Genomic DNA, 25830 nt, shown 5'->3' with positions numbered 1-25830 from the left:
TGTGAAGTGGTTTGAAAAAATGAAAAATCGGTCAAAAAAAATCAGTATTGGCAGGTCACACTCCATGGAAAATCAGAATCGGCCCACAAAATTACAATCGGTGCATCTCTAGTAAAAACTAAACTTTAACTTCAATTTTGGTGAGTAATTTTCATAAATTTAAAAGACAGGTTTTCCACCAACATCAAGCCCATCATCCACCAACATCAACTAATGGCCTGCCCTGTAATGTAAAGTTGGGTCGAGGAATGAAACCAGGCAGGGTTCTGGGAAAAATTGTTTTAGCTGTCTTCTCTTAAAGAACTTAAAAGAATTTAGATTGAACTGAATAATCTCAAATGCTTCTTGTAGCTTTAAAATAGTCCCAGCAGGTGACTCTGAAGAAAAATACTGTGTGTTTGAACACCGCCCGCTGTAAACACTTTGCATACACCCCAATGACCGACTCCACCGACCGCCACGACACCACCGCGCACGATTCCCTCATCGGCACAGTGGAGCACCACAAATTGCTACCTGGTCTGTGGGAAACACTGTCTCCATATACTCGTTGTTGATGTAGAGGGGGGCAAGGTCGGTGCTGTGCTTCCTGAAGTCAACAATGAGCTCTTTGGTGTTCAGAGCGAGGTTATTTTCTGAACACCAGGCTGCCAACTTCAGGACCTCCTCTCTGTAGGCTACCTCGTCTCCCTTTGAGATGAGTCCGACCACTGTGGTGTCGTCAGTAAACTTGACGATAAGGTTGTTGTTGTGGGTCGGACTACAGTCGTGGGTGTAGAGGCAGTACAGGAGGGGGCTCAGCACACAGCCGTGTGGAGAGCCGGTACTCAACGTGCGGGTGGAGGAGAAGTGGGGGCCGAGTCTCACAGTCTGGGGCCGGTTGGTAAGAAAGTCCTTAATCCAGGCACATGTGAGAGGGGGGAGGCCGAGAGTGTCCAGTTTACTGAGAAGGATGTCTGGGATTATTGTGTTGAAAGCAGAACTGTAATCCACAAAGAGTATGCGGACGTAGCTCTGCTGCTGCTCCAGGTGGTTCAGTACAGAGTGTAGAGCTACGGTGATGGTGTCCTCTGTAGATCTGTTTGCGCGATATGCGAACTGGTAGGGGTCGAAGTCTGGGGGGAGGTGGTCCTTGATGTGCTGAAGAACTAATCTCTCGAAGCACTTCATGATCACCGGAGCGAGGGCCACAGGATGGTAATCATCCAGGCTGGTGACGGGAGACTTCTTTGGCACCGGGATTATTGTAGCTGATTTTAGGCAGGACGGGATGACTGCCTGAGCCAGGGAGAGGTAGGATTAGCCACTTGTATCCGTTTGACTGACTCAGGGTTGCCAAAGAGAAAAATTACATACATACGTAATTTATTAATCATGTGACCTGTTTACACACGATGTAAACAGGTCACATGATCAATAACTATTTCTGTAAATGTTGAACGCATCCACTACCTCAGCTCTTCTTATTAAATCTGTACTACAGGCAAGCAAATGAGGCGAGGTGAAGACCGAGGGGTATCAATTAGCACGTTAATCACACAATATGATCAGCCACGCTGCCTCTGTGACCTGTTAAACAGTACAGTGACAAAACAAGAACAATATACTAGAAAACGGTTTCCTCTTTAGTTGACCACAATGTAGGATATTCAAAATGTCCCTTCTGTACATCCATCCATTATCTGTAGCCGCTTATCCTGTGCAGGGTTGCAGACAAGCTGGAGCCTATCCCAGCTGACTATGGGCGAGAAGCGGGGTACACCCTGGACAAGTCGCCGGGTCATCGCAGGGCTGACACCCTTCTGTACATATAACTGAAAATTAATTTCCTGAATCTGATTTCATTCTTAAAAGAGCAAAACTAAAAACAGGATCGTGTCTTGTTCACTGGGGGAAACCCAGTTTAATACAAAGTGGCAGTGACACGCCTGCTCAAACCATACACACGGAGAACACTTTAGGAAATACCTTTATCTGGGATTTTCTGGAAAAAAAAAAAAGGTACTTTACAGGTGCAGGAAGTGGGAAAGACGTGAGCAAGATCTCATTATCTCTAGCCGCTTTATCCTTCTACAGGGTCGCAGGCAAGCTGGAGCCTATCCCAGCTGACTACGGGCGAAAGGCGGGGTACACCCTGGACAAGTCGCCAGGTCATCACAGGGCTGACACAGACAACCATTCACACTCACACCTACGGTCAATTTAGAGTCACCAGTTAACCTAACCTGCATGTCTTTGGACTGTGGGGGAAACCGGAGCACCCGGAGGAAACCCACGCGGACACGGGGAGAACATGCAAACTCCACACAGAAAGGCCCTCGCCGGCCACGGGGCTCGAACCCAGACATTCTTGCTGTGAGGCAACAGCGCTAACCACTACACCACCGTGCCGCCCTGAGCTAGATCTACAGAACAGAACAAAAAAAAAAAAAAAAAAAGTTATTCTGGATGCAATTTAAAATAAATAAATAAAACCCGCTCACCTCACTTTCACCCAAAACATCCTTCAACACAACCGAAGACATGAAAAGGGAACTCTGACCGCTGACATTACCACACAGTCTAACACAGGCTGGCAGACGAGATCGTCTCAACCTGCCGAGCAAAACGCTTCCTGAAATGAAATACACAGAACCCTCAAGTTCCTGTTTCTGATCTTCTGAACAAATATTTACACAGCGTTTATCACCATTTCAGAAAGTTCCACTCAGAGGGCTTTGGTCAGGAGGAATCATCAGGACCTTCCCCTGTTCATGGCTTTATCCCTCATGGGGGGGGGAATGATACTGTCAAGTAATGGAAAGTCCCCCCCGAAACTGTGGTCAGTTGGAATATTTTGACTGTGTATCTTTCTTGATCCGTTTCATCCATCCATTATCCTTATCCCGTGCAGGGTCGCGGGCAAGCTGGAGCCTATCCTAGCTGTCTACGGGCGAGAGGCGGGGTACACCCTGGACATGTCGCCAGATCATTACAGGGTCCTGATCTAATATTCAATACAATATACTTACTATAAAATTAGTAAAATGCAGTATGAAGAAAATCTGATTATACACAATGAGTTTACTACAGGGTGGCACGGTGGTGTAGTGGTTAGCGCTGTCTCCTCACAGCAAGAAGGTCCGGGTTCGAGCCCCAAGGCCGGCGAGGGCCTTTCAGTGCGGAGTTTGCATGTTCTCCCCGTGTCTGCGTGGGTTTCCTCCGGGTGCTCCGGTTTCCCCCACAGTCCAAAGACATGCAGGTTAGGTTAACTGGTGACTCTAAATTGACCGTAGGTGTGAATGTGAGTGTGAATGGTTGTCTGTGTCAGCCCTGTGATGACCTGGCGACTTGTCCAGGGTGTACCCCGCCTTTCGCCCGTAGTCAGCTGGGATAGGCTCCAGCTTGCCTGCGACCCTGTAGAACAGGATAAAGCGGCTACAGATAATGAGATGAGTTTACTACACAAGAAAAAAAAGGTGTTCAAAGTTACTGGAGGCCACACCTCCCTCCATCGTCAGGACCAACGGAAAGAGACAAGCCACGCCTCCCTCCCTGGGACCAGATAGGATTTTTGAACTGGGGGGACTGAGCTGTCAGCAAATGATTCCATTTTGTGTAAATGCATATTTTTATTATATATTTATTTTGTGTGTGTGTGTGTGTGTGTGTGTGTGTGTGTACACTGAAGCTTCAATATACATTCGAATTGTGAGTTTTCTAACTGAATGAACATTGGTAGACAAAGGCCTACCTGGTCAACATTGCTCAGTTTTTGAAAAAATGCTGTAATTGTTTTTTGTTTTTTCATTGTTGACCCCACCAGGAATTGCCTGCAGGCCAGGAGGACAATGTTAACATCTTGAATCTCAATTTCAGTTAACAGTTGCTGCTTACTAAAATAACATTATACATAAAAAATAACATTAAAAGATATTCACCTACAGCCGAGAATGCTGTTATTTTACATTTAGCCTACTTCAGGTAAGTCCAAATTCCTTCTTATTATCAGACTAGCTACTCAACATTACAAAACAAGTATTTGTCACATCTGGGAAAGGCAACAGGCAAAGGATATTTACATCTTTTGGTTCTTGAAACAAAACGCTGTGATTTTTTTTCCCCCTCTTCTCTGGCTTAATGTGGCAGAAAGATCACCAGCTCGGTCATTAGACAGTTGTTTATGATCACTATGGTTACCGCGACAGGCAAAGTCCCCAGCTCCCCTTAGGACCCCGGGGTCGAGATGGTGCGTTACATTTACATTGGAAGTCGGAACTTGGAGCTCCGAGCAACATAACCTCAGAACTGAACGCTTCCCAGTTTAAAAACTGGGACATCATGGAACTCGAAAAAAATGGACAGTTAATGAAATGAAACGAAAACCCCAAAGTTTATGCTGGGAGATGCTGGATTTCAATGCTTTTCCGACTTCAAACTTCCAACTTATGAGTACAACTGAACGCACCATTAGTCGCAGCAGAAACACCGCTGCTATCAAATGGATGAGCTGTGCAGTGTTATTAACCGAGAATTACGTGGAAAATGAACACCTTGCTTTCCCAACTCTGCAAGGATCTGCTCCAGCCTACACCGATTCGAGAAGGGGAAAATGTGGATTGATCACTGACCAGGCTGCTACTGCTGCCATTTCAACTTTGTGCTGCAGTGTAAGTTAGTCTAACTAACGGAATATTAATCCTCACTTTTTCTACCTATGTGTGGCGCCTTACGTAGGGACTGTGGGTGGGGGGGACAGATGGGGGTCACTATAAATCTGGGGGGGGGGGGGGGGGGGGGACATGTCCCCCCCCCGTCCCCCATGCTATCTGCACCCTTGCCTGGGACCAACGGAAAGCGACAAGCCACACCTCCCTCCATCACCAGGACTGATTCATTCAAGCCAGTGAACCTTTACACCCTTTGCTGGGATGAACCAACACAAAGAACACACCTGACAGAAAGAGGCCACGCCTCCTCCACTTCATTCCCTAGTATTGCTATTTATACAAAAAAAAAAAAAAAAAAACCAGTCTAAAGGACATGACAGCAGCAGCAGGAAGCTTCCTCATAGTGAGAACTGCCAAATTTTCCCTGAAGCAAAAAACAGAAATCTTTTGACTCAGAATCAAGAAAACCCCTCAGGAAGATGAGGTTTGATGAGTCACATGGGTCTTATGACACGATATTGTGGCAGCGTTTCAGTTCTGATCATGAACTCAACATAAAGGAGTCTTGGGGTGAATCACTTTTACACCACAGCGCTGTTGAATTCTCGAATCTGATTGGTCAGGGGGATTTGGATTCTTCATCCTGAATTTTTTTTTGGCTTATGACCTCCAACACAAAAATCACACTGTTCCACAAGCGTAAACATTTTGAATCATGTTCACATGAGGTTCTAAATCTAAACTCGTATCCGATTTTCCTGTTAATTCTATAGTGATCTTCAGTTTTACATGACGACAGGCTGGACCAGGACATCATTTGGTACTCGAACCCCACACGTAATGAAGGGCAGTCAGTAGAGTCTAAGGGCGGCGATTTTCTGCGACCATGGAAAGAGTCGGTGGAATCCACTCAATCAAGTAGATATATCTGTTTTTGAGCTGCCCGAAATCAAAACACTCCTTATTTGTTTGGAGTGGAAAAACTAACTTGCATCCCATCTTTCACAGGCTTTCGTCTAAACGGGGGAACAGGGGCGCTGCTCCCTCTTACTCTTGACGTGCGCCCCCTTACCGACTCCGTGAAAACATCCCAGCAACACTACGTGACAATGTGTCTGATCATCAAATATGTTATAATTGCTCCAAAAATATTCCAATCATAGTAGATACACCGCCAGACGGTGCAAAAACAATCCAAATTGGCGGTTTCCAGACTGAGGCGCCATGTTGTTTAGTTGTTTACTTGTCGCGGCTGCTCTCGCGAGATCTGACATGGGTTACATACAAGGTCGGCTGACTTGTAGAGCGAGATTTCTCGAGACTGAATGACCTTTCACCCACCGGCGCAGGAGCTTTTGACAGAAGTAGTTCGCGAGTTGTTTTTGTTGACACTTGGGCATTTAAAGATGTCATCCCGCGGCACGAAGCGGAAGAAAGCCAAAGACTGTCCGGGGCAAAAGAAGATTACTTCTTTCTTTTTCAATGTTGACAGACAATTTGTTACAAATTCCCTCTCAGATAGCCTCAGAATGTCCCATTGGAGCATTTTTCAAAGGCTTCGCACGGCAGGGGGGGACAACCGGCACCATCTCCCCCCCTGCTTCGCTCCCTCGCCATGGTGAGCACCCTCATACTAAATTTTTCTAGAAAAAACCCTGTTTCAGTTACTTACACACACAGTTTTATCAAATCACACTGAAGTCTGAATGTTGCCGATGTCTCTGATCCCAATGCTCATCTGTATGGAACCAATTTTGTGCCAAAATGTTCATACAATACTTTTGAAATATCAAACAAAAACGACAAATCAAAAAAGTCAAGTTTTTTTTAGACTGGCAAACAAATTATTCATGTAATCGTGCAAAATTACTCTTCAGAAACCTTTTATTTTTGTTCCGCGTCTCTCAGTTTTGTTTGGCGTAATTTATTTTGGTTGCGATTCCAGCTCTCATTTGCGCTCCCTGACTTTTTGCTTGCAGTTTTGGCACAAACTTCACTTGTGGGTGGGCTGTCCAGGAATGCATTCCCATTGGCTAACTTGTGTTTGACTGACAGCTACGCTCAGCGATTCCCCCGGAGGCTGTTGCGGCCATTCCCTACTCGGATTCTGGCGGACTGTTTGACGAGTGACCGATCCATTGACGGTAAACAAGGACCGAGTGGACTTGTGTACTACTGCAACACATACAACACATTTGTCCCGCACTTACACTTTGTTGAATTAATTCAATATCATAGTCGCCACTGAAGTCCACTCGATCCTTGTTTACCGTCAATGGATCGGTCACTCGTCAAACAGTCCGCCAAAATCAGAGTAGGAAATGGCCGCAATGGAATCGCAACCAAAATAAATTACGTCAAACAAAACTGAGAAAGACGCGGAACAAAAAAAAGGTTTCTGAAGAGTAATAGACTGATATTTTGCACGATTACACGAATAATTTGTTTGCCAGTCTAAAAAAATTGACTTTTAAAAAAAATTTTTTTTGAATTTTGATTTATCATTTTTGTTTGATATTTCAAAAGTATTGCATGAACATTTTGGCACAAAATTGATTCCATACATCTGGCCTTTTTACATTGAGTTAAAGTCGCACGGACACTGAGACAATCACTTTTGTTGTAGCGTTTGTGTGTATTCAGTTCATTTGTAGTTTTAGGAACTAGAAACCGACATAAGTGATGATTAATCACAACTTGATGTGTACCAGGTGTCCTACTTTCATTTCTGACAATAGCTGCTTTACAAATGACCATTATAGCTGTTCCATTCACCTCCAAAGTAAAAGATACAAGAGTGCTCGGAGAGCACAAGATCCCCCGCTGGTAACTCGGCCATAACTCTGGTAAAATGTGACTGAATTGAACAAAATTGTAATATGCATATTACTGACATAAATCCCGTCAAATTTCATGAAATTCCTCCAAAAATCGAGAGAGGAGTTGATCTCAGAAGGGGAATATACCCTTCCCTGGACAGACATCGCCACGACATAATCCCTCTTCAGGCCTTTCAGCCAGCGGGAGATAAAAATTGAGGGAAGTTGATTTAAGAAAGCAAGCACACCTTGACGAAATTGCCAAAGTTTGTTAATCAAGAGCATAACTCTGGTAAAATTTGCCCAAATTAAACGAGATTTCAATCTTCATATAACGGTCATAACAAAAGCCTTCTGCCAAGTTTGGTGAAATTCCTCCACAAATTGTGAGAGAAGCTGATTTCAGAAGAACGTACACCCTCATGAAATTGTCAAAGTTACTTAGTCAAGGGTCAAAACTCTGGGAAAATTTTCAAACAAAATGAAATCGCAATATGCGTATTAGAGTCATATAACGAGGCCTTTCACCAAACTTTGAGAAATTAATCCAAAAATTGTGAGAGGAGTTGATTTCATTAAGCAAGCACACCTTCATGAAATTGTCAAAGTACAAGGTTGTTAATCAAAGGCTGTAACTTTGGTAAAATGCAACTGAATTGAACAAAATGCACATTACTGACATACACTATATTGCCAAAAGTATTCGCTCACCTGCCTTGACTCATATATGAGCTTAAGTGACCTCCCATTCTTAATCCATAGGGTTCAATTTGACGTCGGTCCACCCTTTGCAGCTAGAACAGCTTCAACTCTTCTGGGAAGGCTGTCCACAAGGTTTAGGAGTGCGTTTATGGGAATTTTTGACCATTCTTCCAGAAGTGCATTTGTGAGGTCACACACTGATGTTGGACAAGAAGGCCTGGCTCTCAGTCTCCGCTCTAATTCATCCCAAAGGTGTTCTATCAGGTTGAGGTCAGGACTCTGTGCAGGCCAGTCAAGTTCATCCACACCAGACTCTCATCCATGTCTTTATGGACCTTGCTTTGTGCACAGTCATGGTGGAAGAGGAAGGGGCCAGCTCCAAACTGTTCCCACAAAGTTGGGAGCATGGAATTGTCCAAAATGTCTTGTATGCTGAAGCATTCAGAGTTCCTTTCACTGGAACTAAGGGGCCAAGCCCAGCTCCTGAAAAACAACCCCACACCATAATCCCCCCCTCCACCAAACTTTACACTTGGCACAATGCAGTCAGACAAGTACCGTTCTCTTAGCCAAACCTAGACTCGTCCATCAGATTGCCAGACGGAGAAGTGCGATTCGTCACTCCAGAGAACACGTCTCCACTGCTCTAGAGTCCAGTGGCTTGGATGCAGCTGCTCGACCATGGAAACCCATTCCATGAAGCTCTCTGCACACTGTTCTTGAGCTAATCTGAAGGCCACATGAAGTATGGAGGTCTGTAGTAATTGACTCTGCAGAAAGTTGGCGACCTCTTTGCACGATGCACATCAGCATCCGCTGACCCCGCTCCGTCAGTTTACGTGGCCTACCACTTCGTGGCTGAGTTGCTGTTGTTCCCAAACACTTCCATTTTCTTATAATACAGCTGACAGTTGACTGTGGAATATTTAGGAGCGAGGAAATTTCACGACCGGATTTGTTGCACAGGTGGCATCCTATCACAGTTCCACACTGGAATTCACTGAGCTCCTGAGAGCAACCCATTCTTTCACAAATGTTTGTAAAAACAGTCTGCATGCCTAGGTGCTTGATTTTATACACCTGTGGCCATGGAAGTGATTGGAACGCCTGATTCTGATTATTTGGATGGGTGAGCAAATACTTTTGGCAATATAGTGTATAACAATGCCTTTTACCAGGTTTGGCGAAATTCCTCCAGAAATTGAGAGGGGAGTTGATTTCAGAAGGTTAGCACCCTTCCTGGGACGGGCAGACGGAAATCGCCATGACATAATCCCCTTTCGGGCCTTTCTGCCAGCGGGGGATAAAAATTTGAACAGAAACTTCAAATTCTTCATATAGGTCCTTCTCTAAAAAGCAAATGTCTAGTATATTTGGTAGATTCACCTAGTGAGGCTCTCGTAAACATAACCTCTGGATCTACTAGACTGATGTAGCTGCCAGTAGCCAGGGTTGGTGTTGGAGTCTTTCTACACAGTAAAAAAAAACCCTCTTAACTGATAAAAGGAAGAGCTTCGCTGAAAAAAAATGCTCCTGATGTTGAATTACAATAAAAGACAATACAGTCACTTTGAAAACCCTTCCAGCCATCTGTCCATCGGATTGGCGTCAGTGGGTTTTCATGAATCTTGCACAAAATATTTCGACTGCTGAAGCAAAACTCCCTTTTGATTTCGATGAGCTTTCGGCCTGTTTTAAAGTTATGAGACTTTTAATCATTTAGCCTTGTCGGACATTGTTATTCAACAATTATAATCCGAAGGGGAAGTGAGTAGTGGTGAATAATATCAAAGAAAGTCAAGGTTATTATTCAAGCCTCAACACTAGGTGTTGCCCGAATGCCTGATTTGCCCAAACAAGAAGCTCAGACAAATATTTTAGCGAGTTAGGCCCGTTTGGGCACGCCTATGGACAGCTTCTTTAAAAACACAAAAATGACTCAAGCGAGTACATTACAAAAAATAAGATGTATTAACCAGCATCCTCACCTCCCCTGTGATCACCGTTTTGGATTTTCTTCCCGATTTGTAACGGCGATTCTGATTGGCTCGCTTCAGGCGCGCGTGCGCATTTATGCTTTTCATCACTACGAGTGGTCACTGGCGCCCTCTATGTTTTCCTGGGTTGACTAGTAGTAAGTACATTCACTGAATGGAAAGACCTGCTTTTGTGTTTCAAATAGTAAACCACATGATAAAGGCTGTTTAATTTCCTCCTAAATGCGACGGCATAAGACAGTACTGCAGTACAGACTTCAGTTTTATAATATTCTTAGTTTTATAATTCATTTTTGCAATATTGCTAGTCATTGTTAGGCAAAACAAAGTGTTTTGGGTCCTAAACTCGATATAAAAACGTATTACATACTCGTACGCAAGTCTTACATATATATTGATTTATCAGTGTTTCCCACACATTGACGAGACTATGGTGGCCCGCCATAGTCTAATTTGGGCTGCCATAGTCTCAGTCCGCGCCCGCCCACACGCATGCACGGCGACACCGGCGCACCCGGTCTGACATTGCGTGCGTTGCCTATCTGAGACAGCATGAGGAGACAACTCTGATTAGCTACATCCTGTCTGCATCTACATGTTAAGGTAAGTTTATACAACTTTATGTAGCCTTTGACACGATTGAGAAGGTGACATTTAGGCTACGTTATTGGGCTTTATAGGCGCATGGAGAGCGCATTGATCACACCCTCCAGGATTTCGCGATGTTGCCATTTGCAACTTCAACGCAAATTCAACCAATCCCCAAGAATTCAGGGCGATGTTGCAATTATATCCAATCACCGCAACTTTCCCGCAAATTTGACCAATCGTTGGCGTCGGCAAACTACCTTCCACCTTACTTCCTCCGTTCAAGAGAAGCAGCATGTGCTGCGCAGTGTTGCCAGATTGGGCCGTTTTAAGTGCATTTTGACGGGTTTTGAACATATTTTGGGCTGTAAAACGTCAGCAGTATCTGGCAACATTTTTTTTTTTTACTTAATACAAGAAATTAATGGATGCCAACGTTTTTGCCAAAATGGTATTTTATTTTCCATTGTTTAGGCAGCTTCAGCATCATACTGTGAGATTCTGTTCAAATTGTTTTGTTTTCTTCTATGAAGCCTGAGCCGTTTATTTTATTAGTTTATAATTATTGTTTAATTTAGTCTTCAGGAGAGACTGCCTGCACACAGTACTAGTATTAATAGTTTTTTTTTTCTTACATGAAAGCTGAGGCATTTATATTATATTTTAAGGTAACTTCATGTTGTGCTGTGAGGTTCTCTGCACTTTAACTTTTGAACCAACAGGTGCATTTGGATAAGTAAAGCCTATTTTTCTGCATTTTTGTAGTCCTGGTAATCTTTTATATTGGTAAAGTTGTTTATAGGACCATTTCTCAGTGTCTGTTTTTTTAATCAATAGTTTTTCAGTAATAACTTAATATTTAACATATCACTCAATTTTAAACAACCCCCGCGCACCCCTGCAATTCAACCGGACACGCCCCCCCCCAATGGGCTGCCCCCATAGTCTCCAAAATTTCTGTGGGAAACACTGTTTATGTTTCATGTTTTCAGGACTTGTCTTGTTCTGTTGCAGAAATAAATGTCATTTAAAAAAAAAAAATAACACTTGTCTAAATAACTCAGTTATATGCCTAGAAAACATAACAGAATTGCCTTGAACCATGTACTTAAACTTGCCGAAATACCGCAAAATTTTAGGGCAAAGGGAAATTGGGGGGGGAGGAATTGAGGCCATTAAGGTGTCAAAAGTTAACATTGAGGTCTGTTATTCACTGAGCCTCATAAATTGTTTTAGTATAAAAGTTGACTTAAAAAAAAAAAAAAAAAACTTCAAAAGTGGCATGCAAGTGTAATAACTTTGCAGTACAGACTTGGGTCACAAAATAAATCCCAACTCCACCTTACCTTTGAATAGTTTTCGACCAAACTTCGTAGCATCTTCAGTGCTTTTAGGAACAGCATTTTCTTTCATCATTTCTAATTCTTCCTCACTTACAGTGACGAAGCGATCGGCCGCCATTTTACCGAGTTGCTCGAGATAATTATCAAGAAATAGTCTGAATCTCTCGGATAATCGGCGCCTGCGACTTCCTATAAATCACCTCTGTATTCATACTAAAATTTTACTGAATGCTGTCTGTGATATTAGCTTGTTTTTTTCCCCTTTTTAATATCCACCTTAGGCAAACAAACTGTGTGGGTTCCCCCTCCACAAAGCAGAAAGTAACCAGATGACAAAATTCAATGGTCAATAAAACAAAAAGATCAACGTTTCGTCCTGCAATGTACAATCTGGGCTTTCTCAAGGACACGGTCAGTTCTGGCTTCAACACAGATGGAAAATTAAAGTAAAATACAGAGACACTGAAGAGGCAACAGACACAGAGGAATCACTTATCCTTTCTAAAACACTGATACGACAAGGAAGTTACCGTTTTCAAAGATGCATGAGAAGTATATAAACAGGAAGCACATGTGTGCCATGTCCAATTAAGGTAAACAGACAGGATAAGCGTGTGTGTAACCCCAGATACATAAAAACCACAGAACGCTGCCTGCCTTGTGCAAGACCATGATCTCAGTGTGGTACTGTTTGGTCTGTGCATGTTCAGATTCAGAATGAAGGAGACAGAACGTGATCATTGTAAGGACATGATATATTTAGGGACGGGACTCGAGAAGCTGTTCCAGTCGAGAACCGAGAGCCATCACAATCGCCTGCCTCCGAAGTTTAATACCGGCGTCATTTTCTGATGGCTGCGCACTGCAAAAACTCTCAAACAATCCTTGGCCTGAAGCACGGCTTCAAGTGATGCACAGATCAAGGTTTTTATTACCCAACTAGACATGTTCTAGACCCAACTCGCAAAAGGCATGCTTTAAATAAAATAAAATCATCCACCTGGACCCACCCACAAACCACCACCTCACTATCTATACAACGATGACCTCGCCTTACTTTAAAGGAGAACTGAAGATAATTTTTTTTTTAATTATCAAAATTCTCTCATTTTATTAAACATCGGAATGTATCTTCGATAGCTATTTTGTCGCTGCTATAGCAAGTTATGAGTGTTTGAAATACATCAGTCCATATGTCAAAGCAATGGCCGTAAACGAGATTCGTTGAGACCTGTGCGAGACGTCGTAGGACAGAAATAAAACGTACAGCGGAAATCAAAGTGACCGACATCTGCCAACGTTGTCAAAAGACGCGGGGGCCCTCTTTCGAATGCTGACGTGATCAAGCCGGAAGTTTTGTTTGTTTTTATAACGATCAGGAAAGTTTGAAAAAAGTAGGCAGTAATCGTCATTTAAACTCGTTTTTGTGCAATACTTCGTTTGGAAAACAGTTTTCAAAATGGCGGCACTGACACCTGGCTGACACGTCACGTTTCGAAGTCTCGTGAAGATCGCGCGGATAAGCAACGCCTGCTGTGGACCAAACGAACTAACTTCAACATGGCTAAAAAACCGAATAGGCTGATAAGTATATTATTTAATTGCTATTAGTCGCCAATACGAGTCACGATATAAGGTTAATAAAACCAAAAACATAATTGAATAACACGTTAATTAAGAAATAAAGCACGTTTAAAAATGACTTCAGTTCTCCTTTAAGGACTAAAGTCAGACACAAGCTCACATCTACAGACAGACAGTCATTAGACAGTTATACCAGTGCGACACCAAACAAACAGTTATCAAGGATTTTGCAAAAGACTGGGGATCTTTCAGGTCACTATTTGCATGATTAACATTAAACACAGCAGATTTTATCAGAAGGCGGCACGGTGGTGTAGTGGTTAGCGCTGTCGCCTCACAGCAAGAAGGTCCTGGGTTCAAGCCCCGGGGCCGGCGAGGGCCTTTCTGTGTGGAGTTTGCATGTTCTCCCCGTGTCCGCGTGGGTTTCCTCCGGGTGCTCCGGTTTCCCCCACAGTCCAAAGACATGCAGGTTAGGTTAACTGGTGACTCTAAATTGAGCGTAGGTGTGAATGTGAATGGTTGTCTGTGTCTGTGTCAGCCCTGTGATGACCTGGCGACTTGTCCAGGGTGTACCCCGCCTTTCGCCCGTAGTCAGCTGGGATAGGCTCCAGCTTGCCTGCGACCCTGTAGAAGGATAAAGCGGCTAGAGATAATGAGATGAGATTTTATCAGAACTCCAACACCGCAATCCTGACCACTACGCTGAAATCACTTGGTCTAAGGCTGCCATTAGTCAAAATGCCACTTTGCTGTGACCTGTGATATTTTTCTAGTAAACTTAGACTGTTGCTCCAGATGTGCAGCTCTGAGGCTACAGCCAGCTGCTCGACTCGCCCATGAGCTCCACGTTCATTTAAATATCATTCAGTGGACATTCTACACAGTCTCAATAAAAACAGCCATGTTGACACTGAAAACCTTTTTGTCCCCAATGAAGAACATCGTTAAAGAATCGGCCCAATAAGCAGAACCGATCATGGCATTGGTAGCAATAAAACCTTCAAGTCCCATTACTAGATGTATTCATAGTGTAACTGTGAGTAACACTGAGAACAGTGCATCATGATAGTATCATCACCATATTGCCGGTTCCTGGTACCAGTATCGATACGGGCAGAACGAATTAGACGCAGTGACCACATGGATACGAGTTATCCTAGAGTGCGCTTTAATCAAGCTCACTGTGTGATGTTTCTCTCAGCATCAGAGCTCCGATATCAGTCAAGGTCACATCATAAATTAAAGCAGCGTTGGCACATAACTTGGAAGTTTTTCCACCTTTCCACTAATGTGAACTAGTTCCAGGCTCGTACTGGTACCAGTTCAGAATTGCAATCTTTTTAAGAACTGGTTCGCTTTTCCATGAGCTAAAGAGCCACATCATTACACCACTGTACACATCTCTGCTTTCCCAGCAACACTTCCACCAACCACAACAACGATGACCTACTGTACATTGTCTCTTTACAAGTGTTGCTCCTGGCTTTGGGAACCTACACTGGCATCCAAACAATTTTCATTGGTCTTATTGGTTATGATAACCCCACCCCCCAAGCCTTATGTCAATAAGTGGTTCCTGGGTCAAGACCTGCAACCAGTTGGTGTCGCTTGCAAACTAGTTTAATGACCGAGAGATCGTTGGTTCTTTGGCTGTCGAAACACAAACGGATTCAAGATTAAGCTCCAGCTCCGACCTGGCCCTCAAACTGCCTTGGAGGAAAGGCGTAACGGATATTTGGAACACAGTCAGTTCAGAGCTTGAACTGGCGAGTTGGCCTAGTGGTTAGCATGTCCGCCTCTCGATTGGGAGATTGCGAGTTCTACTCACAGTCGGGTCGTACCAAAGACCATCATTTATTTAAAAAAAAAAAGGGGGGGGGGGTACCTACTGCCATCTGGCAATGCAGATGCGAGTGGGGAGTCAAACTCTCATGGTTACCAGAGGACCAGCTACTGTAACCCTAGCGATGTAATAGGCAAGAGGGCTACGTGCCACATGGTGTGGAAAGGACTTTGATTTTTGATCAGTTCAGAGCTTAACTCAAAAAAAAAAAACCCCACTGACTTGGCGCAATGTGGGTGTGAAGATAAGGATTATATCATATCAAGAAGATAGGAAGTCCTCACTTCAATGCCAAGTGTCAAAATAAAGGCCTTGAAGTGAAGCAAAATGTTATTGGTCTAATGTCAAGTGCCTGAAGAGAGGTGTCAGGTCCTGCGCAAGTAAACCAAAAAAAAAAAAGATAATCAAAAGAACTCAAGAGAACCTGTCTTTTGTGCTAGAACAGGGCTTTTCAAAGTGTGGGGCGCACCCCCCCGGGGGGCGCCAGAGTTCTTAAGGGGGGGTGCAACGTGAGGAAAAATAAACCAGAATAAGTTACTATTGCGGACATTTAGCGAACTTCAGCTAGCCTTTACCAGAGACAAAATGGATTGATTTTTAGTACCTAAAGCTACAGTGAGTGAGGAGACAGAGTCTGGACCAAGCAAAAAAACCAGAGCCTCCAGGATGTTGCGATTTGCAACTTCAACGCAAATTCAACCAATCCCCGCGAATTCAGGGCGGTGTTGCAATTATATCCAATCACCGCAACTTTCCCGCAAATTTGACCAATCGTTGGCGTCATCTTGAGGTGACGTCAACAAACTACCTTCCGCCTTACTTCCGTGTATACGTTCAAGAGAAGCAGCATGCGCGCAGTGTTGCCAGATTGGGCGGTTTCAAGTGCATTTTGGCGGGTTTTGAACATATTTTGGGCTGGAAAACGTCAGCAGTATCTGGCAACCATTGCATGATGTGCGAGTCAGTGTTTATATAGGCTTAAATTCTGTTACTGAAAGTGTGTTATGTTTACAGTGAAGGACTGTGTGCACTTTTTTTTTTTTTACTTAATACAAGAAATTAACGGATGCCAACATTTTTGCCAAAATGGCATTTTATTTTCCATTGTTTAGCAGCTTCAGCATCATACTGAAGTTCTGTTCAAATTGTTTTTTTTTCTTCTATGAAGCCTGAGCCATTTATTTTATTAGTTTATAATTATTGTTTAATTTAGTCTTCAGGAGAGACTGCCTGCACACAGTACTAGTATTAGTTTTTTCCTTACATGAAAGCTGAGGCATTTATATTATATTTTAAGGTAACTTCATGTTGTGCTGTGAGGTTCTCTGCACTTTAACATTGGAACCAACAGGAGCATTTGGATAAGTAAAGCCTATTTTTCTGCATTTTTGTAGTCCTGGTAATCTTTTATATTGGTAAAGTTGTTTATAGGACCATTTCTCAGTGTCTTTGTTTTTTTAATCAATAGTTTTTCAGTAATAACTTAATATTTAACATAATCACTCAATTTTAATCACAAAAAGAGAAAATCGCAACAATTTCTCACAACTTTCACTTCCTCCCGCAATGTAATCGCAACAAAAACCTTAAAAACACCGCAACTTTCATCGCAATTTTTTGGAAAACCCCTCGCAACATCAAACATTTTAGCCCACAACAATCACAAAAAAGGCCCGCGGAATCCTGGGGGGACTGAAAAAAGAAGGAAGTATGACCACGATTATTTAAAATTTGTATTTTCATGGACTGGATCTGAAGATGCTCCACTGCCACAGTGTGTTGTCTGCCAAGAGGTGCTAGCTAACGATGCTATGAGATGTTTAAAATGTGTAAAATAAGATGTTTTAAAAAGCACAGATGTTTAAAATGTGAAAAATAAAAAAATAAAATGTGTACAACCATTTTTTAAAAAATACGAATGGAAGATTAAAGTGCCATTCCACCATTGGATGTATTTTTTTGGCATAAAATACAATATATTTTATGACAACATGACTAGACAGAAATCTTTTAGCTTCAAAATGATATATCAAACAATTTTTTGACAATGACAAGTATATTAATTTTGTGACCAAAGTCACCTACCCTTTTAATTTCCGCGCGGTAGTGAAACATGAGGTCATCGGCAGGCTCCCCTTCTTGTGTACCACGTCACGTGTGACGTGGCACAGATTATCAGCAATGGAGGATAGAACGCGATTGTCAGCTTCGGAAAAGAAGCGAAGGAAAATAGCGAGTGATGCCCAAAGGAGACGGTCGATGGTGAATATTGGCACAGCAATCGACAAGTGGAAATCGTGTTCTATCCGCCATTGCTGATAATCTGTGCCACAAGAAGGGGAACCTGCCGATGACATCACGTTTCACTACCACGCGGAAATTAAAAGGGCAGGTGACTTTGGTCGCAAAATTAATATACTTGTCGTTGTCAAAAAATTATGTTTGATATATCATCTCATCTCATTATCTCTAGCCGCTTTATCCTTCTACAGGGTCGCAGGCAAGCTGGAGCCTATCCCAGCTGACTACGGGCGAAAGGCGGGGTACACCCTGGACAAGTCACCAGGTCATCACAGGGCTGACACATAGACACAGACAACCATTCACACTCACACCTACGGTCAATTTAGAGTCACCAGTTAACCTAACCTGCATGTCTTTGGACTGTGGGGGAAACTGGAGCACCTGGAGGAAACCCACGCGGACATGGGGAGAACATGCAAACACCGCACAGAAAAGCCCTCGCCGGCCACGGGGCTCGAACCCGGACCTTCTTGCTGTGAGGCGACAGCGCTAACCACTACACCACCGTGCCGCCCTGATATATCATTTTGAAGCTAAAAGATTTCTCTGTCTAGTCATGTCATAAAATATTGTATTTTATGCCAAAGAATACATCCAATGGTGGAATGGCACTTTAAGTATCGCAACAACAAAAATTGTAAGGGGGGCGCTGTTGTTTATTTGCTCTCCGAGGGGGGGCTGACTCTCCCACACTTTGAAAACCCCTGTGCTAGAACATGACCTCAGTTATACAGCTGTGTGTGTAAGTTCAGACTGACTGAGAAACAGAGCGCAATAACAGTAAGGTCGTGATATAATAGTACCGTAACCTCGAGGAATATCGCGATACTGACAGAGAGACGATGTATCGCGTCGCCTTGGCAACAGCATCCTATTGCTTGATTGATGATTAACATGCCAGGTTTATTATATTTGGCCTGATAAGCTGCAGGCCTCACCGCCCTCAGGGACACACAGAGGGAATATTTAAGTGTATTTATAAATAAACACACACTTAATAAGCCCATTTAAAAGAGAAAAGCACTGGTGTGATGTTTAAGGAACAGTCCAACGTGGCCTCACCTGTCCGAGGAGAAAAACACCGGATGGATGGATGGATGGAAGAAGTTTTCTCTCCTTCACTGCTTCACGTGAGCCCGGTTCGTTCACGGAGGATTCTTGAGCTCTGGATTCAGCCACTAAATGCCGCACATAGGATACACGTTATCTCCAAAACGCATGCCTTTTTCTTTTCTTTTTTTCCTCTCCTCTTCTTCTTCCTTGCACCAGCTCTCTGCACGCGCCGCCTTGGAGCAGGCCGACAGTAAAGAATGAGCGCTTGCGCATGCTCAATAAAACGTCCTGGCGCTAGATCCCGCCCACTTATTCACATACGTAAGGCGCAGCAGCCAATAGGATTACTCCGTATACTAACGCATGCACTCGGGATTTTAAAGAGACAGTCTCCAATTCTGATGAAAGATTTCTCCGTTTATCCGTTTATAAGCCTCGGTAATAACAGAGCGCTGTCAGAACTAGTTGATAAATTAGCTGTAGCAGGTATTTTATTTATTTTAGACATCAGCGCGAATTTGAACTCAGGTACAGTATCTTACACTGCAGTATGTTACACGTTATTTATTTATTTTTGCCTCTATACTCCCCTCTAGCGTCCGCGCCATGTCACTGCGGCATTATCTAAGTGACCAAGGTGACGTAAGCGGTCCAGGCTATGTAATGAAAAGTCACGTGACCTGCGGTGTGCCTGCGGGTGTTTTCTAAGGAATTAAAATGAGGTGCGTTTGATGTTTTAATGATAAAGTTGCTTGGTTGCTGTTCAAATTGAGCAAAACAGGAACAATGACACAATAACAAAAAAAATTACAATTATACAACCATTTTATGTAACTGTTATTACTGCATAATAATAATAATAATAATAATAATAATAATAATAATAATAAAAGCAGGAGAGGATAAAGAAGGTGGCGTTTTTGGTACTGTTGTGGTGTTGTTGTGTTAATATAAAATTATTATTTTAAATCAATATTATGTACACAGCAAAGTCCTCAGTGTTGAATTAAGACTTTCAGAGTTCATTTGTGTCTAACTGGATATATATATAAACACTTTAGGGTGTTAATTCAACACTGGAGATTTTGCTGTAATAATAATAATGATGATGATGATGATGATGATGATAATGACGATAATAATAATGATGATGACGATTATAATGATGATAATGATGACGATGATAATAATAATGATGATGACGATGATGATAATAATGATAATGACAATAATAATAATAATGATGATGATGATGATGATTATCTCATCTCATTATCTGTAGCCGCTTTATCCTGTTCTACAGGGTCGCAGGCAAGCTGGAGCCTATCCCAGCTGACTACGGGCAAAAGGCGGGGTACACCCTGGACAAGTCGCCAGGTCATCACAGGGCTGACACATAGACACAGACAACCATTCACACTCACATTCACACCTACGGTCAATTTAGAGTCACCAGTTAACCTAACCTGCATGTCTTTGGACTGTGGGGGAAACCGGAGCACCCGGAGGAAACCCACGCGGACACGGGGAGAACATGCAAACTCCACACAGAAAGGCCCTTGCCGGCCATGGGGCTCGAACCCAGAACCTTCTTGCTGTGAGGCGACAGCGCTAACCACTACACCACCGTGCCGCCTATGATGATGATGATTATAATAATAATAATTATCTCATCTCATTATCTTTAGCCGCTTATCCTGTTCTACAGGGTCGCAGGCAAGCTGGAGCCTATCCCAGCTGACTACGGGCGAAAGGCGGGGTACACCCTGGACAAGTCGCCAGGTCATCACAGGGCTGACACAGAGACACAGACAACCATTCACACTCACATTCACACCTACGCTCAATTTAGAGTCACCAGTTAACCTAACCTGCATGTCTTTGGACTGTGGGGGAAACCGGAGCACCCGGAGGAAACCCACGCGGACACGGGGAGAACATGCAAAGTTTGTGAACCCTTTAGAATTTTCTATATTTCTGCATAAATATGACCTAAAACATCATCAGATTTTCACACAACTCCTAAAAGTAGATAAAGAGAACCCAGTTAAACAAATGAGACAAAAATATTATACTTGGTCATTTATTTATTGAGGAAAATGATCCAATATTACATATCTGTGAGTGGCAAAAGTATGTGAACCTTTGCTTTCAGTATCTGGTGTGACCCCCTTGTGCAGCAATAACTGCAACTAAACGTTTGCGGTAACTGTTGATCAGTCCTGCACACCGGCCTGGAGGAATTTTAGCCCGTTCCTCCGTACAGAACAGCTTCAACTCTGGGATGTTGGTGGGTTTCCTCACATGAACTGCTCGCTTCAGGTCCTTCCACAACATTTCCATTGGATTAAGGTCAGGACTTTGACTTGGCCATTCCAAAACATTAACTTTATTCTTCTTTAACCATTCTTTGGTAGAACAACTTGTGTGCTTAGGGTCGTTGTCTTGCTGCATGACCCACCTTCTCTTGAGATTCAGTTCATGGACAGATGTCCTGACATTTTCCTTTAGAATTGGCTGGTATAATTCAGAATTCATTGTTCCATCGATGATGGCAAGCCATCCTGGCCCAGATGCAGCAAAACAGGCCCAAACCATGATACTACCACCACCATGTTTCACAGATGGAATAAGGTTCTTATGCTGTAATGCAGTGTTTTCCTTTCTCCAAACATAACACTTCTCATTTAAACCAAAAAGTTCTATTTTGGTCTTATCTGTCCACAAAACATTTTTCCAATAGCCTTCTGGCTTGTCCACATGATCTTTAGCAAACTGCAGATGAGCAGCAGTGTTCTTTTTGGAGAGCAGTGGCTTTCTCCTTGCAGCCCTGCCATGCACACCATTGTTGTTCAGTGTTCTCCTGATGGTGGACTCATGAACATTAACATTAGCCAGTGTGAGAGAGGCCTTCAGTTGCTTAGAGGTTCCCCTGGGGTCCTTTGTGACCTCGCCGACTATTACACGCCTTGCTCTTGGAGTGATCTTTGTTGGTTGACCACTCCTGGGGAGGGTAACAATGGTCTTGAATTTCCTCTGTTTGTACACAATCTGTCTGACTGTGGATTGGTGGAGTCCAAACTCTTTAGAGATGGTTTTGTAACCTTTTCCAGCCTGATGAGCATCAACAATGCTCTATCTGAGGTCCTCAGAAATCTCCTTTGTTCGTGCCATGATACACTTCCACAAACGTGTTGTGAAGATCAGACTTTGATAGATCCCTGTTCTTTAAATAAAACAGGGTGCCCACTCACACCTGATTGTCATCCCATTGATTGAAAACACCTGACTCTAATTTCACCTTCAAATTAACTGCTAATCCTAGAGGTTCATATACTTTTGCCACTCACAGATATGTAATATTGGATCATTTTCCTCAATAAATAAATGACCAAGTATAATATTTTTGTCTCATTTGTTTAACTGGGTTCTCTTTATCTACTTTTAGGATTTGTGTGAAAATCTGATGATGTTTTAGGCCATATTTATGCAGAAATATAGAAAATTCTAAAGGGTTCACAAACTGTCAAGCACCATTGTATATGAGTTACGATATCCTTCCTGGCAAAAAAGCTCAAACCTCCTCAAGTCTGGCCATTTTCCTTTGACCACTCTTATCAACAAGGCGTTTGTTTTCACCCATGGAACTGTCGCTCACTCACCTCGTCGTTTGTTTTTTTGTTTTTTGCACCATTCTGTGTAAACTCTAGAGACTGTTGTGTGTGAAAACTCCAGGAGATCAGCAGTTTCTGAAATGCTCAAACCAAAAATGCTCATCTGGCTCAAACCAACACCCATACCACAGTGGAAGAAAGTCACACTTTGAGATCACAATTTTAAATACTGTATAACATCATTCATTCATTAGTCGTCTTGCATGTAATGCATAGAGCTAGCCAGAGAAGTCAGGGCCCTCCATCTTTGCCGATTCTCTGCCAGTTGGCGGACTTGTTGCAGGGTGGTGTTGCAGGCTTCCAGGTCCTTGGCCGCAACGTCTAGCTACCGGGTGCAAGGGGCACCTCGGGGGCGTCTCCACCCTGCCTGGTGTGGGTCAAAGTCTAAGAGCGTCCGTGTTGGGTGGTCAAAAGGGAGTCGAAGTACATGGCCAAACCATCTTACTCTACAGGCTGTCGCTAGGCAGGAACATATAACATCATTGGAACATTAAAAAAAAAAGCTGAAGGTCGTCCTCTTCAAAAAAAAAAAAGTGTTATTTAAGTATTTCTCATCTCATTATCTCTATCCGCTTTATCCTGTTCTACAGGGTTGCAGGCAAGCTGGAGCCTATCCCAGCTGACTACGGGCGAAAGGCGGGGTACACCCTGGACAAGTCGCCAGGTCATCACAGGGCTGACACATAGACACAGACAACCATTCACACTCATGGTCAATTTAGAGTCACCAGTTAACCGAACCTGCATGTCTTTGGACTGTGGGGGAAACCGGAGCACCCGGAGGAAACCCACGCGGACACGGGGAGAACATGCAAACTCCGCACAGAAAGGCCCTCGCCGGCCCCGGGGCTCGAACCTGGACCTTCTTGCTGTGAGGCGACAGCGCTAACCACTACACCACCGTGCCGCCCTTATTTAAGTATTTATTATATTTATTTGTTTGTTTACTGAATAAAATTGATTGATTACTTTTGAAATGCATTTATTCAGTTAGTTTTTACACAGGCCTGTTTTAATTTCAGTGTTAATGGTAACATGTCTGACCTTTAGAGATAAATAAATGCATCTACACACCGTGTAACATCACTGAAACAGAGAAATACGTTCCTCTGTCCTCAAAACAAAACCGTTATTGTGTAATTGTCCATGTTCATGACAATCTTTAGTGACTAAAATGGGAAGACTTCAAGATGTGCTCACGATGTCCTGAAACTGTGATTTAAACCCACTGGCTCTGTTCGGTGCTGACGTCAGGAGCAGTTATTCGACGTCATGACGTAAGCAGTATGAACAGAATGAACAGGTTAGTCATGACGGAAATGACGAGCAGCCACTGTCAGGCTACACGCGCAGCCCAGATAACATCTTGACATATTATATTAAAGCTTGTGATTGAATAGATGCGCGTGTGTCTGGGAGGGGGGATATAGATAAATATCACACGACAGTAAAAACCCAGCCTTCAGGGCATGCACGAGCGAGTGAACGTGCACAGGGAAAGATACGACAGCTCGAAATAGCAGCTCATTTTTCTGAATGAAGGAGTGCAGTGTGTATCCCAGTTTATAACCTCGTTTAGTCTTTAGTCAAATAAATCAGACATGAAGGAACTGTGTTTCACACGTTTAGCATCAAGATTAAAGCAGCGAACAGCTAATGGAAGTCTATCTGAACCAACATTCTTTCTGGAAATATACGTCCAGTGATTTGAGTTTGTTCAGCTAAATGATTCATTCAGTCGAACAGTTTGTGGACTGAATGAATGAAGACTGGATGAAGGATGGATGAGAGAAGTGCTGAGCAAGAGAGAAAAAAGACAAACAGGGTGGAGGTAAACGATTAACAGTAAACGTACAGGGTCAGCACAACAGCATGGTGCATCAGCAAAACTGTGGTTATCGATATGAAGCACTCAAACACCCGAAACAAGTCTGTCTTATAATTACACGGCACAGAAATACTTCAGAAGCAGTGCTGGTAACGTCTGCATGGTGTAATGAGGATGTTCAGGCCAACAGCTACACATTACGCACTATACACAGTACGATCTGTAAGTGTAGGATTGTGACTCACTGCAGTGTTGACTATATCTGATATCTAAGCGTTTAAAGTGAACAAAAGGCAGCAGTGATCCTGACTGAAAACAGTTCTGTCTCAATATAAAATGACACAAAGACAGAAACAGTTGTTAGCTCAGTTTACAGCACTAGCTGTGTGTGTATCTCATCTCATCTCATCTCATTATCTCTAGCCGCTTTATCCTGTTCTACAGGGTCGCAGGCAAGCTGGAGCCTATCCCAGCTGACTACGGGCGAAAGGCGGGGTACACCCTGGACAAGTCGCCAGGTCATCACAGGGCTGACACATAGACACAGACAACCATTCACACTCACATTCACACCTACGCTCAATTTAGAGTCACCAGTTAACCTAACCTGCATGTCTTTGGACTGTGGGGGAAACCGGAGCACCCGGAGGAAACCCACGCGGACACGGGGAGAACATGCAAACTCCGCACAGAAAGGCCCTCGCCGGCCACGGGGCTCGAACCCAGACCTTCTTGCTATGAGGCGACAGCGCTAACCACTACACCACCGTGCCGCCCTGCTGTGTGTGTATGTTTATCAAAAAGTCTTAGTGTTCATCAGTTTGGGTAAAGTGGAAGTGAATCAGTGATGGATCAGTGAAAGAGTCAGTGAATGAATCATTGAATAAATTAGCAAATGAATCATTAACCCAATCAGTAATCAAATCTTTTTTAGCTACTGAAGGAATCCGTGAATGGGTCAGTAAACGAATCAGTGAATGGATCAGTCAACAAATTATTAAATGAATCATGAGTCGAATGAAATCTTTCTGAGCTGCTGAAGGAATCGGTGAATGAATCAGAGATGGATAAGTGAATAGGTCAGTAAACGAATCAGTGAAAGAATCAGTGAATGGATCAGGGAATTAATCAGTCAACAAATTATTAAATGAATCATGAGCCAAATGAAATCTTTTTTAGCTGCTGAAGGAATCAGTGATGGATAAGTGAATGGGCCAGTCAATGAATCAGTCAACAAATTATTAAATGAATCATGAGTCGAATGAAATCTTTCTGAGCTGCTGAAGGAATCGGTGAATAAATTAGTGATGGATAAGTGAATGGGTCAGTAAATGAATCAGTGAAAGGATTAGTGAATGAATCAGTCAACAAATTATTAAATGAATCATGAGCTGAAAGAAATCTTTTTGAGCTGCTGAAGGAATCAGTGATAGATAAGTGAATGGC

At 43.1% G+C, this 25830-nt stretch overlaps 1 protein-coding gene across 2 annotated transcripts in view; it reads right to left on the bottom strand.

The window, feature by feature from the left end:
• The window catches only part of slc23a2 (solute carrier family 23 member 2), an 82827-nt gene extending 63725 nt beyond the window's left edge, over nucleotides 1-19102 (bottom strand). For both annotated transcript variants that reach the window (XM_060931239.1, XM_060931238.1), the window contains exon 1: nucleotides 18892-19102. The gene's annotated coding sequence lies outside the window, so the exon portion shown is untranslated. The remainder of the gene's footprint in view (nucleotides 1-18891) is intronic.
• Between the last annotated feature and the right edge of the window lie 6728 nt (nucleotides 19103-25830).

The sequence above is a fragment of the Neoarius graeffei genome, chromosome 10, assembly GCF_027579695.1.
Source record: "Neoarius graeffei isolate fNeoGra1 chromosome 10, fNeoGra1.pri, whole genome shotgun sequence".
NCBI lineage: Eukaryota > Metazoa > Chordata > Actinopteri > Siluriformes > Ariidae > Neoarius > Neoarius graeffei.
This window is presented reverse-complemented; position numbering and strand designations above follow the sequence as displayed.